Here is a 19,577-nt window from a genome sequence, read left to right on the forward strand (position 1 = left end):
AAGGAAAGGCTCCCTTTGGAGGCAGTGGACTGCATCAGGTATACATCAAATCCAGAAATGGCCCTCCAATGCCCATAGAATCACATCTAGCAAACCTAGGACTGAGAAGCCAAACATACCACTTCATTTTCATCTTCTACAACATCTTCAACAAACCCTAGGTGATGCCCATTCCTTCTTATTACATCAAGCACTTTTACTTCTACACCTTCATGCTCCTGCTACTCCTTCAAGCCCCTCTCTGCCTTGTGTCCTCAAAACGTATTCTTCTTAAATATGTAAAAAACACTATTGATGGTGGCTGGCCATGGTGGCTCATGCCTATAATCCTAGCACTCCGGGAGGCTGAGGGCAGGAGGATCCCTTGAGCTCAGGAGTTCAAAACCAGCTTAAGCAAGAGCAAGTCCCCATCTCTACCAAAAATAGAAAAATTAGAGCCAGGCATGGTGGCTCATGCCTATAACCCTAATACTCTGAGAGGCTCAGGCGGGTCGATTGTTTGAGCTCAGGAGTTCAAGAACAGCCTAAGCAATAGCAATAGCTCATAGCTCACAGCAACCTCAAACTCTTGGGCTCAAGCAATTCTCTTGCCTCAGCCGGCCTAGTAGCTGGGACTACTGGTGCCCACCACAACGCCTGGCTATTTTTTTGTTATTGTTGTTTAGCAGGCCTGGGTCAGGTTCAAACCCACCAGCCCCAGTGCATGCAGCTGGCACAGTAACCACTGAGCTATGGACACTGAGCCACGAGAACCTCTTAAAAAAAAAAAAAAAAAAGCCAGGTGTTGTGATGGCGCCTGTAGTCACAGCTACTTGGGAGGCTGAGGCAAGAGCAGCACTTGAGCCCAAGAGTTTGAGGTTGCTATAAGCCATGATAGCACAGCACTCTACTCAGGATGACAAAATGAGACTCTGTCTCAAAATAAATAAATAAAAATAAAAATAGAAAAATTAGCCAGGCGTTGTGGAGAGTGCCTATAGTCGCAACTACTTGGGAGACTGAGGTAGGAGGATCACTTGAACTCAGGAGTTTGAGGGTGCTGTGAGCTATGCTGACACAGCAGCACTCTAGCCTGAGCTAAGAAAAGAAATACTATTGATGCATTACATTCTAAAGCAGAAGAGAGCTATGCAGTTTCAATAAATGTTTTAGCTAGCATACAGATAAAATAGCCTTTTTCCTAAAGTTATATACTATAATATAACCTCTCTCCCTGACAATGCCAGTGCTAAATTTCTCTGATAGTTTTCACATCAATAGACTTCAAATTTGAGTCTTGAAGGAGTTGATCAATTGGTATTTTCAAGCCCCTGGCTTCCCCAAGTAACACCTGCCAAGAGGGAGCGAGCTACTTACCCTTCAAAGGGCTTCAAATGCAAGGCAAGGCTGCTATAGAGAAAGAGAAAGACACATGTAGGCTGCAGGGGAGTGAAAAGAATATTAAACCGGGGCGCCAGTCTGAGCCCAGTGCTCACTCACTGGATGGTCTTGGACAAGTTTCAAGACCTCTCTGGACTTCCATCTTCCTGTCTAAAAAGTGTAGATGAGGGGCGGCGCCTGTGGCTCAGTGAGCAGGGCGCCGGCCCCATATACTGAGGGTGGCAGGTTCAAATCCGGCCCCGGCCAAACTGCAACAAAAAAAATAGCTGGGTGTTGTGGCAGGCACCTGTAGCCCCAGCTACTTGGGAGGCTGAGGCAAGAGAATTGCTTAAGCCCAGGAGTTGGAGGTTGCTGTGAGCTGTGTGATGCCACGGCACTCAACCGAGGGCAATAAAGTGAAACTCTGTCTCTACAAAAAAAAAAAAAAAAGTGTAGATGAGTGATCACCAAGATCCCTCTAACTCTGCTGCCCTCAAGGCCCTGCAGAAAAACACCTCAGGGAAGCTTTCCCATTAATCATATGAATCATGTCTTCCTCTTTGTTCCAACATTTTCTTTTTTTCCTTTTGTTTATTTATCTTTTAGAGATAAAGTCTTGCTGTGTCACCCACGCTGAAGTGCAGTGGTACAATAGTTCACTGGAGCCTTGAACTACTGGGCTCAAGTAATCTACCTGCCTCCTGCGTAGCTGGATCAATTAGCACTACCAGACCAGGCTAATTTTTCATATTTTTTATAGAGATAGGATCTTGCCATATTGCCCAGGATGAGCATTTTCTTGTAGACTTCTACCGAACTTCTTTCATTCTACCTCAGAGTTCACCAAGTACTATACAGGGTGAGCTGTCAGAAAGCAAAAATGATTTCTTACTCAGCTCCAAAGTCGCATCATGCCCACAGAGTACCTTAACCATGGTGATATGCTCCATTAATTTGTTGATTTGAAATAGTAAACTCTGGTGATCCTCAATTTTGTTCTTGATTCCTCACCTCCTTTCTACTCTGACCACTCAATTGAGAATCACTGGTGTGGCTTGGTGCCCATAGCTCAGTGGTTAGGGTGCCAGCCACATACACCTGGGCTTTCAGGTTTGAACCCAGCCCGGGCCTGCTAAACAGCAATGACAACAACAACAATAACAACAAAAATAGCCGTGAGTTGTGGCGGGAGCCTATAGTCTCAGCTACTTGGGAGGCTGAGGCAAGAGAATTGCTTGAACCCAAGAGTTTGAGGTTGCTGTGAGCTGTGACACCATAGCACTCTACCAAGGGCGACATAATGACACACTGTCTCAAAAAAAAAAAAAAAAAGAGAGAGAGAGAGAGAATAACTGATATGCTGACAGCACTGATCTATGAGGAGGATGAGAATGAGTAAAGAAGGGGTAAGGAGTAGAGGACACCCTTAGACACAACCTGGGGGTGACTGATATATGACTTTAAAACTTACTGAACTTTACATCAATAGACTGTAAGGAAGGAAGGAAGTGTAAGGAAGATGCACTAACAGTGAAAACAGCAAGACCTAACTTGTGGTGAGTGCTCACTTGTGTGCCAAGTGCTGTACCAAGTGCTCATGTAGATCAAGCCTCCCAACAGTGTTATCAAGGAGAAACTATCATCATCCCCATTTTGCAGATGGGGAAACCAAGGAACAGACAGGTTAAATATTCACTCAATGTCACAAACTAGGTAAGTCTTGGGGCGAATATCTAGGAAGTCTGACTCCAAAGTCCACTTTCTTTCTTTCTTTTAAAGTTTGTCTCCCAAGGAGACACAGGAACTTTATTACATGGGTGACAACAGTTCTAGCTTCTAGGCTTGTTATATCACAAATACAAAAATGATCAATCAGTTATGGTTTTAAAAAATTAGTTTGAGGGCGGCGCCTGTGGCTCAGTCGGTGGGGTGCCAGCCCCATATACCGAGGGTGGCGGGTTCAAACCCGGTCCCAGCCAAACTGCAACCAAAAAAATAGCCGGGCGTTATGGCGGGCGCCTGTAGTCCCAGCTACTCGGGAGGCTGAGGCAAGAGAATCCCTTAAGCCCCAGGAGTTGGAGGTTGCTGTGAGCTGTGTGAGGCCACGGCACTCTACCGAGGGCCATAAAGTGAGACTCTGTCTCTACAAAAAAAAAAAAAATTTAGTTTGAATAGTTTTATAAGCTAGATGATGGAGTGGCTACTAAATTGATGGATCTTCCAAGAACATTCTACACCCCAGAAAGGAAACAACAACCAAACAGATTTCTTAGTCTTATACAGGGTAAGAGGGGCCTATAGTTCACCTTAAGAGGGAACTCTTTGGGCAAGACAAGAGGAAAAACAAGAGGACTCCAATGAGAAATAGCAGGAAAACCTACTTAAAGGTGACAGGGGAATGGAAGTGATGAAGTAGGGAAGACAGTGAAATTTACACAGGAGAAGCAGCTGAGAAAGTCCCAGCTTGATTACACAAACAGCTGAAAGAATCTTCACATAGCCCCATGACTCAGTCCCCCCAGCACAGGTCCTCGTGACAACAGCATTATATCAGGTCACCTAGGAGCACTTTCAGGCTGACTGCCTATTTCCTTCCTCATTTATGATTAATCTTTGGGGGCTTTACTTTCTGGAGTGGTGTTGGCACTGGCTCCCGCTCTGATTCCTTACAGGAGGACACTACCAAGTCCTCATTATTCCTCCTCTGATCCCTCCCTATTCTAAGACTCAGCTCTGTCTCAGGAAGCTCAAAGCCAGGCTGCTGATGCCATCTTAGAGACCTTCTGCTCCTGTGCTGCTGCCTCCGCTTTTCTTCTTCTTGCTGCTGCTGCTTTATCTTCATCAGCTTTTCAAAGCTTTTGGTTGTTGTGGAGTTTACAACAAACCAATCCTCAGCATGAACAGAGCTGATGTGATACTTGACACCACTCTCTGACACAAATTCCTTCTGACATAGAAGACCCAGAGTTTCCAGCCACAAAGTTTCCCAATGTACAAGAACCCAGATGAGCTTTAAGGCCGGATACGCCACTGTAGACAGCCTCACAACCCTGGTTAGGACACTGAATGCGATGATACTTCTTGATATCTGACTTCCATTTGTGTGGTACTTCTGGGCTGAAAGTAGGTAGCCTAGGGCGAGTATATTTTAACTTCTGATCATCAGGTACCAGGTTCTGAAGCACCTTCCTCTTAGGCCATTCCTTGGCCAATTCAGCAGAGGCCAGCTCCTGCAGGTGGTATACAGCTATCTTGGCAGAACGACTCTGAACTCAGCCCCCACTCTTTGACTCCAGGCTCATCTCCTTTAAGCACTCTGGCTGTCCTGACTCTGGAAAGGAGATAGGCCTGTGCTCTGACCTCAGGTGATACGCAAGTCCAGCCTTCAATCTATATGGTTTTCCACAGTGGTGACATTTCAGGGTCATCTTCTCCAGCTCTGCAGCCCCTTTGCCACATTTTCTGACATGGTACAGGTATCCCATGATGCTGGTAAAGCTACTGGAGCAACTCTCACACATACACCTGAGCTTTCTCAGTCTCTTTAGAACAGTTCGGAGCCATTCTTTCACTTGGCTCATCTATTGCATCTCCAGCTTTCAAAATGGACAAACTTTATGGTTTGCCATGACATGATACTTCATTCCTGCCATTGAATGAAGTTGTTTCCCACAATGATGACAAGTAAACATTTCCTGTTTGCAGTTTTCCATATGTTTCTTTAAACCCTCTATGGTCTTCCTCCCCACTGCCTGGCAGGTAGGGCAGGAAACACTGCCTTTTTCCATGATTTCTAAGTACCACTGCTCCTCCAAACTGCCTGCTACATCAACTGGTGGTTCCTTCCAAATATGACGAGCCTGGGATTTGGAACTGGGCTGAGTTTTAGGTCGCTGCTTCCTCCCATAAAGCTTATGCTTCTTCTGAGGAAATTCTCCAGTCTTCATCTTCTTCCTGCCTGGGTTTCCTTTATCCCTTGGTTGACACTGCACCTGACCCTTCAACATGAGAAGCAGCAGCTGGCTTGATCTTTCTCATCTTCATCCAGTAGGTAGATTTTCGGAAGGATGTTGGAAAATTACTCTCTGGTTCACATGAAGAGGCAGATGATGAACCATGTAAGGAGTCATCATGAGGGATAGTGTACTAGAAACTATTATCCTTTATGGAGCACTGGGTCCTGCTATTAGGATAATGGTCTCCAGTTCCATCCAAATTGTTCTTATCTCCCACGATCCTCGTCCTCCTCTGCTACTTAAAGGATGTGGGTCCCGGAGTAGCGGGTACTGCACCAAGTCTGGAAGACATCAGTCCCTCTCCACGCCTAACAATTTCTCACCTTGTTGCCCTTGGTAGAGTGCCGTGCCACAGCTCACAGCAACCTTCAGCTCTTGGGCTTAGGAGATTCTCTTGCCTCAGCCTCCGGAGTAGCTGGGACTACAGGCGCCTGCCATGACACTTGGCTATTTTTTTGTTGCAATTTGGCCAGGGCTGGGTTTGAACCCGCCACCCTGGGTATATGGGGCCGGCGCCCTATTCACTGAGCCACAGGAGCTGCCCCCAAAGTCTGCTTTCTTAACTGTAAATTGCTAATAGGTATAAAGGTGACTGTATATGTATACGTATATATATTTTTGAGACAGTCTCACTTTGTCACCCTTGATAGAGTGCCATGGAGTCATAACTCACAACTACCTCAAACTCTTGGGTTAAAGTGATCCTCCAGTCTCAGCCTCCTGAATAGCTGGGACTATAGGCGTGTGCTATAATGCCTAGCTATTTTTTGTTCTTTCTTTCTTCTTCTTTTTTTTTTTTTTAAACAAGAGAATCACTATGTCACTCTAGGTAGAGTACCATTGCATCACAGCTCACAGCAACCTCAAACTCTTGGGCTTAAGCAATTCTCTTGCTTCAGCCTCCCAAGTAACTGGGACTATAGGCACCCACCACAATGCTCAGCTATTTTTAGAGATGGGGTCTTGCTCTGGCTCAGGGCAGTCTCGAATCCGTGAGCTTAGGCAATCTACCTGCCTTAGCCTCCCAAGTGCTAGGATTACAGGTGTGAGCCACCGCGCCCGGCCTTTTTTATTTTTATTTTATTTATTTATTTTTTTTTCCTCTTTTTTTTTTTGGCCTGGGCTGGGTTTGAACCCGCCACCTCTGGCATATGGGATCGGCGCCGTACTCCTTGAGCCACAGGCGCCGCCCCCGGCCTTTTTTATTTATTTATTTTTTTTTAACTGTAGAAAAGAATATTTTATTGAAACAGTTTCTCAATTAACAATGGAGCTATTTATTTTTTTGAGACAGAGTCTCATTTTGTCACCCTCAGTAGAGTGCCATGGCATTATAGCTCACAGCAACCTCAACCTCTTGGGTTCAAATCCCCTTGCCTCAGCCTCCGGAGTAGCTATTTTTATTTTTATTTTTATTTTTATTTTTTTTTTTTTGGCCGGGGCTGGGCTTGAACCCGCCACCTCCGGCATATGGGACTGGCGCCCTACCCGTTGAGCCACAGGCGCCGCCCTTATTTTTATTTTTTTTTAAGAGATAGGGACTTGCTCTTGCTCAGGCTGGTCTCAAACTCATGAGCTCAGGCAATCCACTTGCCTCAGCCTCTCAGAGTGCAACCTCAAACTCTTGGGCTTCAGCAATCCTCTTGCCTCAGCCTACTGAGTAGCTGGGATTACAGGCACCCACCATAATACCTGGCCATTTTTTCTATTTTTAGTAGAGATGGGGTCTTGCTCTTGCTTAGGCTGGTCTCCAATCCTGAGCTCAAGCAATCCACCAGCCTTGGCCCTCTAGGGTGCCAGGGTGCCAGGATGACAGGCATGAGCCATGAGGCCAAGCCTCAGCACAACCTTTCTGAAAGGCAATTTTGCATTATATTGAAGTTTGAGAGTATATTTACTTTTGGTCTAGTAATTTCACTTTTTTGTAAAATGTTACTGCCTAAAAAATAACACATGTTCATTCAATCATTCAACACAGATTTACTGAGCATCTATCAAGTGCTGGATGTTGTTCTTGGCACTAGAGACAAAGCAGTAAACAAAAGGGAGGAAATCCCTTCCTTCCTGGATTTTTTACATTCTAATGGGGAGGCCAATGGTAAGCAAATTGGCATGTAATATAATGTGTAGTATAGTGAGAGCTACTACTTAGAAATATACAGTAGATGTGGGTGTAGGGCAGCTAATTTGTTTATTTATTTTTATTATTTTTTTTTTTTTAGAGACAGAGTCTTACTTTGTCGCCCTCGGTAGAGTGCAGTGGCATAAACAGCTCACAGCAACCTCCAGCTCTTGGGCTTAGGTGATTCTCTTGCCTCTGGAGTACTGCCACAATGCCTGGCTACTTTTTTTTTTTTAGAGACAGAGTCTCACTCTATCGCCCTGAGTAGAGTGCCGTGGCATCACACCTCACAGCAACTTCCAACTACTGGGCTTAGGCGATTCTCTTGCCTTAGCCTCCCGAGTACCTGGGACTACAGGTGCCCACCACAATGCCCAGCTATTTTTTTGTTGCAGTTTGGCCGGGGTCAGGTTTGAACCTGCCACCCTCAGTATATGGGGCTGGCGCCCCACTCACTGAGCTACAAGCCCTGCCTAACTTTTATTTATTTATTTTTTTGAGACAGAGTTTCACTATGTCACCCTTGATAGAGTGCAGCCATCACAGCTCACAGCAAGCTCAGACTCTTGGGCTTAAGTGATTCTCTTGCCTCTGCCTACCATGTGCTGGGAGCACAGACACCTGTTGTAGTTGTCATTGCTGTTTGGCTGGCCAAGACCAGGTTTGAACCCACCAGCCCCGGTGGATGTGGCCGGCGCCCTAGCCACTGAGCTACAGACTCAGAGCCAACTAATTTAAATGGATGGTCAAGGAAAGCCTCTCCAAGGGGGTGATATTTGAATGGAAATCTGAATGAGGTGTGGGAGTGAGAAATACAGCTAACTGCCCAGAAAAAGGATGTTCTAGCAGAAGGATTAGGAAGTATAAAGATCCTGAAGCAGGTATATGTTGGGTTGTGTTTGAAAAAAACATCACAGGAGGCCCAATTCACACCCATTAGGATAGCTATTATCCAAAAACCAGAAAATAACAAATGTTGACAATTGCCCTTTTGACCAGTCCACTAGCTTCTGTCCACACGCCCATTCTCTTCCACTAGCCCTCTAAATTTATGTAACTCCAAAAGTTCAGCCTCTGTCTACTTTCTTTTACTACTTTCTCTCCCTGAAGCCTTTTAGGACTCTTAAGAATTTAGCTCTCGGGCGGCACCTGTGGCTCAGTCGGTAAGGCGCCGGCCCCATATACTGAGGGTGGTGGGTTCAAACCTGGCCCCGGCCAAATTGCAACCAAAAAATAGCCGGGTGTTGTGGCGGGCGCCTGTAGTCCCAGCTACTCGGGAGGCTGAGGCAAGAGAATCGCTTAAGCCCAGGAGTTGGAGGTTGCTGTGAGCTGTGTGAGGCCACGGCACTCTACCGAGGGCCATAAAGTGAGACTCTGTCTCTACAAAAAAAAAAAAAAAAAAGAATTTAGCTCTCACTTCTATTAACATGACACAAAATCCTCACCTCCAGTTCTGATCTCTTGCAAGGTTCAAGTTTATGTTGACAGCCATCTTAGATCATCTTTATCTGGTTATTATACCACTCACCTTGCTAGCCCTCGGTAGGGCTGGCTACTCTCTTCCAAGGCTGAGTGGCTTAGGGATGTCCACATTTGCCCAGTGACACAGCATGGATTCCCACTCATTGTGATGCAAATTAATTTTATCACCCAACCCACTATTCGAGCCTTCTTTCTTAGAATGGACTCTGCTGAGAGTGATGGTCTATTACTGAGAATTGCCTAATAAATAAACCGACTCTTGGTTCTGAATGACAGAAACCTAACTAAAGCTTACATTGTTAAACCAGGAATTCTTTTTTTTTTTTTTTCTATTTATGATACTGAAAAGTCCTGGGGCATTTCCTGGCTTCAGACATGACAGACTCCAGGACCTCAACCAGTGTCCAGGACCTCCACAGTCCACTGGTATGTGCTCCAGTGGTTCTATTCTCTTTTTTTTTTTTTTTTTGTGGTTTTTGGCCGGGGCTGGGTTTGAACCCACCACCTCTGGCATATGGGACCGGCGCCCTACTCCTTGAGCCACAGGCACTGCCCCAATGGTTCTATTCTCAGAGAGGACAACCTTCAAGGTGGCAGATGGATGCTGACAGCTAGAGCCTTGTTTCTCCTTCTCAGCAACCCCAGCTATAAACGTTGCCTTCCTCAGTGATGTAAATAAAATTTCTCAAAAAAAAAAAAAAAGAAAGAAATTGGAACTCTTGTGGATTGCTGATAGCAAGGTTAAATGACACAGCCACTGTGGAAGACAGTATGTCAGTTCCTCAAAACATTAAATGTACAATTACCATATGATCCAACAGTTCTACTTCTGGGTTTATATGTAGTACCTAAAAGAAATGAAAGTAGGGACTCAAATAGATTTGTACATTCACATTCATACTAGCACTATTCACAACGGCTGAAAGATGGCAACAACCTAAATATCCATTGACAGATATACACATAAACAAAATGTGGTACATACATAAAGTGGAATATTATTCAACCTCAAAAAGGAAGGAAATCATTCACATGCTGCAACACAGATGAACCTTGAAAACACGTTAAGTGAGATAAGCCAGGCACAAGAGGACAAAGATTATATGATTCTATTTATTTGAGGTTCATAGAATAGTCAAATTCATATAGAGAAAGAAAGTAGAATAGTGGTTACCAGGATCTGGGAGTTGGAAGAAATGGGGAATAATTGTTTATTGGTTATTAAGTTTCAGTATGGAATGATGGAAGAGTCCTAGTGACGAACAGTGGTGATGGCTGCACAGCAATGGAAATGTACTTAATGCCACTGAATTGCATACTCAAAAAAGATTAACGTATGTTTACCACAATTTTTAAAAATCACAAAGAGGACTAACATGTCTACAGCATAATGAAAAACAGGAAGAATAGGGCGGCGCCTGTGGCTCAGTCGGTAAGGCGCTGGCCCCATGTGCCGAGGGTGGCGGGTTCAAACCCGGCCCCGGCCAAACTGCAACCAAAAAATAGCCGGGCGATGTGGTGGGTGCCTGTAGTCCCAGCTACTCGGGAGGCTGAGGCAGGAGAATCGCTTGAGCCCAGGAGTTGGAGGTTGCTGTGAGCTGTGTGAGACCACGGCACTCTACCGAGGGCCATAAAGTGAAACTCTGTCTCTACAAAAAAAGAAAAACAGGAAGAATAGTAGGGAACATGGAAGACAGGGAATAAAGGCATCACAGGGCAGGGCAAGACTGATAAGTTACTGGGGGGTTATGACCAAGGGTGACAAAATTGGATTTACATTTTTTTTGAGACAGAGTCTCACTATATCATCCTCAGTAGAGTGCCATGCAACTTCACAGCAACCTCAAACTCTTGGGCTTAAGCGATTGTCTGTACTTAACTTGGAACATAAAGAATGCTATTATAAGAACTGTAGTAATGTTCTTGTCTGCTGGTTGTAACACCTGTCAGTTCTGGGTCAGTTTCATTTGCTCAGTTTTTCTAGAACCCCATCATCGTTGTATTTTCCTGTTTCTTTTTATGTTTCATTTTTTGTGTTATATGCCAGACATATGAATTTTGACCTGAGATTACTTCAGAATCTCTCTCGAAGGTTTGCAAACAGCATTAATTCATGACCAACACTTCATCTTGGCAGGCTGTGTTGCCCTGCCCCATGATTGTGTAAGAATTTGGACTCACTTCAGACTCTAGCAGGCAACTCTCCCCAGGAGCCCATCCACCAGAAACCTAGGTCAACTCAAGGCTCTCCTAGAAGAAAATAAAAAACCCTGCCCTTCCAGTCTCTTCTGGGGCTGGACAGGGAACAACAGGAATGATTCTCTAAATCCCCATGAAAGGCCACATACACTGGGGTTGGCAGGCCCATTTCTGGGCCTCCTAAGTTTGTGATAGTAAGAGTGAAAAACATTTGTGGAAGGGCTAGTTCCATATACAGAAACACAGAATTGGTCTTGTCCCTAACTCTAACAGGAGTGAGCAAATTTTTCTGTAAAGGGCCCCAAAGTAAAAATTTTAGGGCCCACATTCTTCTTTGTTTTGTTTCACTTGCTAGATCACATTAATTCTATATTTAATTTCCATATGGATCATATGGAAATTGCTAGATCATATAGTAATTGTACGTTTAACTTTCTAAAGGAGGAATCACCATACTATTTTTTTTTGGGGGGGAGACAGAGTCTCAGTTTGTTACCCTTGGTACAGTGCTGTGACATCATAGCTCACAGCAACCTCAAACTCCTGGGCTTAAGTGATTCTCTTGCCTCAGCCTCCCAAGTAGCTGGGACCACAGGCACCTGACACAACGCCCGGCTACTTTTTTTTTTCCTGAGACAGAGTCTCACTATGTTACCCTTGGTAGAGTGCTGTGGCGTCACAGCTTACAGCCACCCCAAACTCTTAGGCTTAAGTGATTCTCTTGCTTCAGCCTCCCAAGTAGTTGGGACTACAGGTGCCCATCACAATGCCCAGCTACTTTGTTGTTGTTGTTGCAGTTGTCATTGTTGTTTAGCAGGCCCAGGCCGGGTTGGAACCTGTGAGCCTCACTGTATGTGGCTGACACCCTAACCCTGAGCTATAGGCACTGAGCCTTTTTTCTTTTTTTTTTGTAGAGATGAGGTCTCACTCTGGCTCAGGCTGGTCTTGAATCTGTGAGCTCAGGCAATCTGCCCACCTCAGCCTCCCAAGTGCTGGGATCACAGGTACGAGCCACTGCACCCAGCACATATTATTTTAATAGTAGCTTAATATACAAGGCAGTATTTCATCCTGGTTTTGATTTGTATTTACCTAATAACTTGTGAAGTTGAGCATCTTTCATGTATTTATTTGCCAATTGTATATCTTCTTTGGAGAAATGTCTAAGTTAAAGCCTAATTTTTTTTCTTTCTTTTTTTTGTAGAGACAGAGTCTCACTTTATGGCCCTCGGTAGAGTGCTGTGGCATCACACAGCTCACAGCAACCTCCAACTCCTGGGCTTAAGTGATTCTCTTGCCTCAGCCTCCCGAATAGCTGGGACTAAAGGCGCCCGCCACAACGCCCAGCTACTTTTTGGTTGCAGTTCAGCCGGGGCCGGGTTTGAACCCGCCACCCTCGGTATATGGGGCCTGAGCCTTACCGACTAAGCCACAGGCGCCGCCCTAAAGCCTAATTTTTTAATTGAGTTGTTTGGGTTTTGGCTATTGAGTTCTGTTTTTTTTTTTTTTTTGTATTTCTTGTAAAAACCATTCTTGGGCGGCGCCTGTGGCTCAGTCAGTAGGGCGCTGGCCCCATATACCGAGAGTGGCGGGTTCAAACACGACCCCGGCCAAACTGCAACCAAAAAATAGCCGGGCGTTGTGGCAGGTGCCTGTAGTCCCAGCTACTCAGGAGGCTGAGGTAAGAGAATCGCTTAAGCCCAGGAGTTGGAGGTTGCTGTGAGCTGTGTGAGGCCACGGCACTCTACCGAGGGCCATAAAGTGAGACTCTGTCTCTACAAAAAAAAAAAACCATTCTTAACACATAAATCATAAAACAAAGGCTGTGGGCCATCTGACCCCTTCAACTATTCATTTCACATTTGGGGAAATTTCAGCCCAAGTCCTTACAGTGGTGGCTGTAGCTACTACTTCATTCAGTCAACCATGTTTATTGAGAGAAAGCCTACTATGTGCCAGTCACCAAGCTACAGAAATAAATGGATCAGATCTGCTCCTCACAGGTAGAAATACAGAAGGGAATAAGGTATGAGACAAATGACACAGACGAATACATAATTGCAAATTGAAGTAAGTGTTAGAAAGGAGAACAGGCTGCTAGGAAAGAGAATAACAAAGTCTCTCTGAGGATACCCTATTTTTTTTCTTTTTTCTCCCCAGTACTTTGAGGTGCTGTCTTACTATGTACAAGTGTCTTGTAAACCAAATTCTAAAGGATAAATAAAAGCAAAAGCCAGCTGAGTGCAGGGGTGCATGCCTGTAATCCTAGCACTTCGGGAGGCTAAGGAGGGTGAATTGCTTGAGCTCAGCAGTTCAAGACCAGCCTGAGCAAGAGAGAGACACTGTCTCTACTAAAAATAGAAAAACTAGCCAGGCATAGTGGTGCACACCTGTAGTTCCAACTACTTAGGAAGGTGAGGCAAGGGGACTGCTCAAGCCCAAGAGTTTGAGGTTGCTGTGAGCTATTATGATGCCATGGTACTCTACGGAGGGAAACAGAGTGACACTCTATCTTGGGAGGGGAAAAAAAAGCAAAAGTAACCCATATGAACAGAAAAGGAGGAAGAACATTCCTGGTAGAGGGAAAAGCTTGTATAAAGGGGTAAGAAATTCTATTGAGTATTTTATTAAAAGTGTTAAATAGGGCCGGGCAAGGTGGCTCATGACTGTAATTCCAGCACTTGGGAGACCAAGGCAGGTAGATTGCCTGAGCTCACAGGTTCAAGACCAGCCTGAGCCAGAGAAAGACCTCGTCTCCAAAAACAATCAAGTGTTGTGGTAGGTGCCTGTAGTCCTAACTACATGGGAGGCTGAGGCAAGAGAATCTCCTAGCCCAAGAGTTTGAGGTTGTTGTGAGCTATGACACCACAGCACTCCACTGGGGGCAACAAAGTGAGACTCTGTCTCAAAAAAAAAAAGTGTTAAATAGGGTTTTAAGGAAGTACTAAGATCATTTCTTTTTCTGTGAGGAGAATCGAGGGGCACAATGGGTTAGAATGGAATAGATTGGAAGCACAGAAATAAGCTGGCAGGCTACTCTAAACATTCAGTTGAAAGTAGACAGGGATTTGGGCTGCAGCCATGGTAAGGAAATAGAGAGAGTGAACAGGTTTGAGAATTACTGGGAAGTTGACGCATTAGGACCTAGTGATGGACTAGAGGGCAGGGGTAAGAGGATAGTGAGGCATGGAGGACACTAGGTTCCTAGCTTGAGTGGATGGATGGTGGTGCCATTTACTAAGATGGAGAAGTCCAATGAAGGAACAGATTTGGAGAAAGAAATTCAAGAGTTCAATTTGGGGCTGGGCAAGGTGGCTCATATCTGTAATCCTAGCACTCTGGGAGTCTGAGGCGGTGGATTGCCTAAGCTCATGGGTTCAAGACCAGCCTAAGCCAGAAGGAGACCTTGTCTCTAAAAATAGCCAGACATTGTGGCAGGCACCTCTAGTCCCAGCTACTTGGGAGGCTGAGGCAAGAGAATTGCTTGAGCCCAAGAGTTTGAGGTTGCTGTGAGCTGTGATGCCATGGCATTCTACCGAGGGTGTCAAAGTGAGACTCTGTCTCAAAAAAAAAAAAAAAAAGAAGAAGAAGAATTCAATTTTGGATATAGTAAGATTTGGACCCAATGAATCACACAAATAGAGAAATCAAATAGACAAATGGATATATGGATTCCAAATTCAGAGAAGTAGCTAAATTTAGTGTTGGTGCTCATTACTATCACTAAACCATGCTAGATTGGGCCAAGGAGACACATGCATGGAAGGAGCACAGACCTGAGCTGGGCATCAGGAGATCTGAGTTCTAGTTCCAGTTCTGTCACTAACTACCCTCCCCAAGCTTCCGTTTCACCATCAGTAACACAAGGAGCTTTGGCTAGATAGGGGCTACTTTGGTCTTTTTAGGATAAAATGTACTTCCTCTTCTCCAAAATAAATAAAAATATTATAGGCCAGGCGCGGTGGCTCATGCCTATAATCACAGCACTTGGGAGGCCAAGGCCAGTGGATTGCCTGAGTTCACGAGTTCCAGACCAGCCTGAGCAAGAGTGAGACTCTGTCTCTATTTTTTTTTATAGAGACAGAGTCTCATTTTATCGCCCTGGGTAGAGTGCCATCGCATCACAGCTCACAGCAACCTCCAGTTCTTGGGCTTAGGCGATTCTCTTGCCTCAGCCTTCCGAGCAGCTGGGACTACAGGCGCAAGTCACAACACCCAGCTATTTATTTATTTAGTTAGTTAGTTTGTTGTTGTTGCAGTTTGGCCAGGGCTGGGTTTGAACCTGCCACCCTTGGCATATGGGGCCGGCGCCCTACCCACTGATCCACAGGCACCGCCCAAGACCCTATTTCTTAAAAAAAAAAACAAAAAAAAACAGGCTGGGTGGCACCTGTGGCCCAGTGAGCAGGGCGCTGGCCCCATATACCAAGGGTGGTGGGTTCAAACCCGGCCCCAGCCAAACTGCAACAAAAAAATAGCCGGGCGTTGCGGCGGGCGCCTGTAGTCCCAGCTACTCAGGAGGCTGAGGCAGAAGAATCGCCTAGGCCCAGGAGTTGGAGGTTGCTGTGAACTGTGTGACGCCACGGCACTCTACTGAGGGCGATAAAGTGAAACTCTGTCTTTACAAAAAAAAAAAAAAAAAAAAACAGGCTTGGCGCCTGTGGCTCAAGCAGCTAAGGCACTAGCCACATACACCTGAGCTGGGGGGGTTCGAATCCCAGGTTTGCCAAACAATGACGGCTGCAACCAAAAAATAGCCGTGCGTTGTGGTGGGCGCCTGTGGTCCTAGCTACTTGGGAGGCGGAGGCAGGGGAATTCCTTAAGCCCAGGAGTTTGAGGTTGCTGTGAGCTGTGACACCATAGCACTCTACTGAGGATGACCAAGTGAGACTCTGTCATCAAAAAATATATATTATACATGATTTCAGGGGTTCACCCAGTTCCTGGAACCTTTCCATAGAGGCCAAATTAAGGACTCCTAGGTCACACAGACATAAAAATGAAGTTTAAGAGGCCTTCCTTGAATATATTTGAAATATTTTTTGGTATTAGTTTTCCCTAGAGAATAGGTCAGATATTAAACCATGAAGAAAGCAAAACAGGGTCTAGTTCTCCCTTGCTTTCTACAAAAAACTGTCCATTACATGAAGCTAGCCAATGTAACCAAGTACAAATGGAAATAAGTGCTGGAAAGGAAGAGAATCATTGGTTACAAGAGAGACACATAATGCCTGAGGCTGCTGCGTACACTTCCAGGTTTATCTTCGTTTACTCCATCTTCCTAGTTTATTTTCCAAACAAATTGGACTATACATACTCTCCCCTTTCTTGGAACGCCCTTCCTCCATCTTCACATATTCAAACTCTGCCCATCCTTCAAAGCCTGAAATGCCTTCTCCTACCCCTTCTCTCAAACTATAAGCAATCTTGGCCTACACTGAACATCCACATACTTTGTATCCCTTTTAAGGAACTTGCCCTGTTTCCCTTGTATCATAGCTGTGTGTACATCTTGCCTCCCCTGTTCAGACAGTCCTGTTCAAGTTGACAGGGTTTCTCCTCAAGCACCCTCTGGATCTTTCTGCTTTTCTGCCCCAGAGCTGCTGCTTCTCAAAATGTCACTCAACCCAAAAGGCTGTAACGACACCTGTTACCTTTTATAGAGAGCATTCCCATATATCCTTTACCTCATCTAATTAAGAACTGAATCCCAGGGCGGCGCCTGTGGCTCAGTCGGTAGGGCGCCTCCCAGGGCGGCGCCTGTGGCTCAGTCGGTAGGGCGCCGGCCCCATATACCGAGGGTGGTGGGTTCAAACCCGGCCCCGGCTGAACTGCAAACCAAAAAATAGCTGGGCGTTGTGGTGGGCGCCTGTAGTCCCAGCTACTCGGGAGGCTGAGGCAAAAGAATTGCTTGGGCCCAGGAGCTGGAGGTTGCTGTGAGCTGTGTGATGCCATGGCACTCTACCGAGGGTGATAAAGTGAGACTCTGTCTCTACAAAAAAAAAAAAAAAAAGAACTGAATCCCAGCCACCATTTGCCTACTCAGACCTTGGTCTCTTGCCTTGTCACCAGCTTCACCTAACCCCCTAGTGATAGCTCCTCCACCCCTCACTAGTGTCCATTCTGCACATTGACACTGGATATTTTTCTTTAAAGTCTGATTATGTCACTTCTCTGATTAAATATGTATTAATTTTTCTTTTGAGACAGAGTCTCACTATGTCACCCTCAGTAGAGTGCCACGGCATCACAGCTCACAGCAACCTCAAAGTCTTGCGCTAAGAGATTCTCTTGCCTCAGCCTCCCAAGTAGCTAGGACTACAGGAACCCGCCACAATGCCTGGCTATTTTTTTGTTGTTGTAGTTGTCATTGTTGTTTGCAGGCCCAGGCTGGGTTTGAACCCGCCGGCTCCGATGCATGTGGCTGGTGCCCTAACCGCTGAGCTACAGACACTGAGCCTGATTAAATATATATTAATGGCTGCCAATTGTCTTCCTCAGGAGGTCTCAACTTCAGAGTTCCAAACTCCAGATTTTGCACTGCCTGGATCTTACGTGAAATATCCCAAATAGATTCTCATTATTAATGAAGTGCTAATTAAGCAATTTACAAATATAGAGCTTTTTTTTTGAGACCGAGTCTCACTATATGGCCCTTGGCAGAGTGTCGTGGTGTCACAACTCACAGCAACCTCAAATCTTGGGCTCAAGCAAATCTCTTGCCTCAGCCTCCCAAGTAGCTGGGACTATAGGCACCCACTACAACACCCGGCTATTTTTTTTTGTTGTTGTTGTCATTATTGTTTAGCAGACCTGGGCTGGGGTCGAACCCGCCAGCCCTGGTCTATGTGGCCAGTGCCCTAACCACTGAACTATGGGTGCTGAAAAAATGTAGAGCATTTAAAATTAGTGCCCAGCACATAGTAAGCACTATATAGGTATTAGGCATTACTGACACTAATATATTAAGACATGAGAGAGGTGGAGCAGATGCTTTTTGTGTGCTGTAGACATCGGGTGGCCACTTCTGATTTCATATGCACCTGCAGCAGACAGTTCTGTTCAAGTTGACAATGTTTCTCCTCAAGATCCCTCTGGATCTTTTTCCTTTTCTGCCCCAGAGCTGCTGTTTCCCAAAATGTCACTCACCCCATGAGCAGAAAATCCAAGAAGTATGCAGGAACTAGAGAACATTAGTTTTCATCCAGCGAATATCTTGCCTTCATATATTACATATAACTACTGCCATGATGGAGGGAGGGAGAGATAACAGAAATCTCAAGATCAGTTTGATAAGCAGCATTTTTTCTTTTCTTCCTTTTTTTTTTTTGTTCTTGGCCAGGGTTGGGTTTGAACCCACCACCTCTGGCATATGGGACCAGCGCCCTACTCCTTGAGCCACAAGCGCCACCCTGTTTTCTTCTTTTCTTTTAATTTTTAGAGACAGAGTCTCACTTTGTCACCCTCAGTAGAGTGCTGTGGTGTCACAGCTCACAGCAACCTCCAGCTCTTGGGCTTAGGTGATTCTCTTGCCTCAGCCTCCCGAGTAGCTAGGACTACAGGCACCCGCCACAACGTCCAGCTATTTTCCTGTTGCACTTTGGCCAGGGTCAGGTTTGAACCCACCACCCTCGGTATATGGGGCCAGCACCCTGCTCACTGAGCCACAGTCACCACCCAGCAGCATCTTTTCCAACACCTAAGATAGCACAGAACTCTAGGCTGCCAGCCTTACCCTCTGATCCTTCTGCTTTTGACCCACTAACTAGCACATGCTGAGAAGGGCAACACCTGAGCATCTGCTACTTTATTTATTTATTTATTTATTTTACTGTAGAATTATCTTTTTATTTTGGGTGAAAACCCACAGTAATTTTGGGGGGCTGTAATTAAGATTTAACAACATTATAATTCTTTTTTTTTTTTTGAGACAGAGCCTCAAGCTATTTTTTGGTTGTAGTTGTCATTGTTTAGCAGGCCCAGGCAGGATTCGAACCCGCCAGCTCTGGTGTATGTGGCTGGCGCCCTAGCTGCTTGAGATACAGGCGCCACCCAACATTATAATTCTTTTTTTTTTTTTTTGTAGAGACAGAGTCTCACTTTATTGCCCTTGGTAGAGTGTTGTGCCATCACAGCTCACAGCAACCTCCAGCTCCTGGGCTCAGGCGATTCTCTTGCCTCAGCCTCCCCAGTAGCTGGGACCACAGGCGCCCACCAGCTATTTTTTGTTGCAGTTTGGCCGGGGCCGGGTTCGAACCCACCACCCTCAGTACATGGGGTTGGCGCCCTACTCACTGAGCCACAGGTACCGCCCCTATAATTCTTTTTTTTGTTTGTTTTTTTGAGACAGAGCCTCAAGCTGTTGCCCTGGGTAGAGTACCATGGCATCACAGCTCACA

General features: G+C 45.5%; 1 protein-coding gene and 1 pseudogene across 1 annotated transcript in view; both read right to left on the minus strand.

Moving 5' to 3' along the window:
* The window catches only part of DNAJC17 (DnaJ heat shock protein family (Hsp40) member C17), a 51,357-nt gene that overhangs the window by 30,710 nt on the left and 1,070 nt on the right, over nt 1–19,577 (minus strand). The window lies entirely within an intron of this gene.
* Nucleotides 3,944–5,705, minus strand: LOC128589002 (zinc finger protein 512-like; annotated as a pseudogene).

The sequence above is a fragment of the Nycticebus coucang genome, chromosome 6, assembly GCF_027406575.1.
Source record: "Nycticebus coucang isolate mNycCou1 chromosome 6, mNycCou1.pri, whole genome shotgun sequence".
Lineage (NCBI taxonomy): Eukaryota > Metazoa > Chordata > Mammalia > Primates > Lorisidae > Nycticebus > Nycticebus coucang.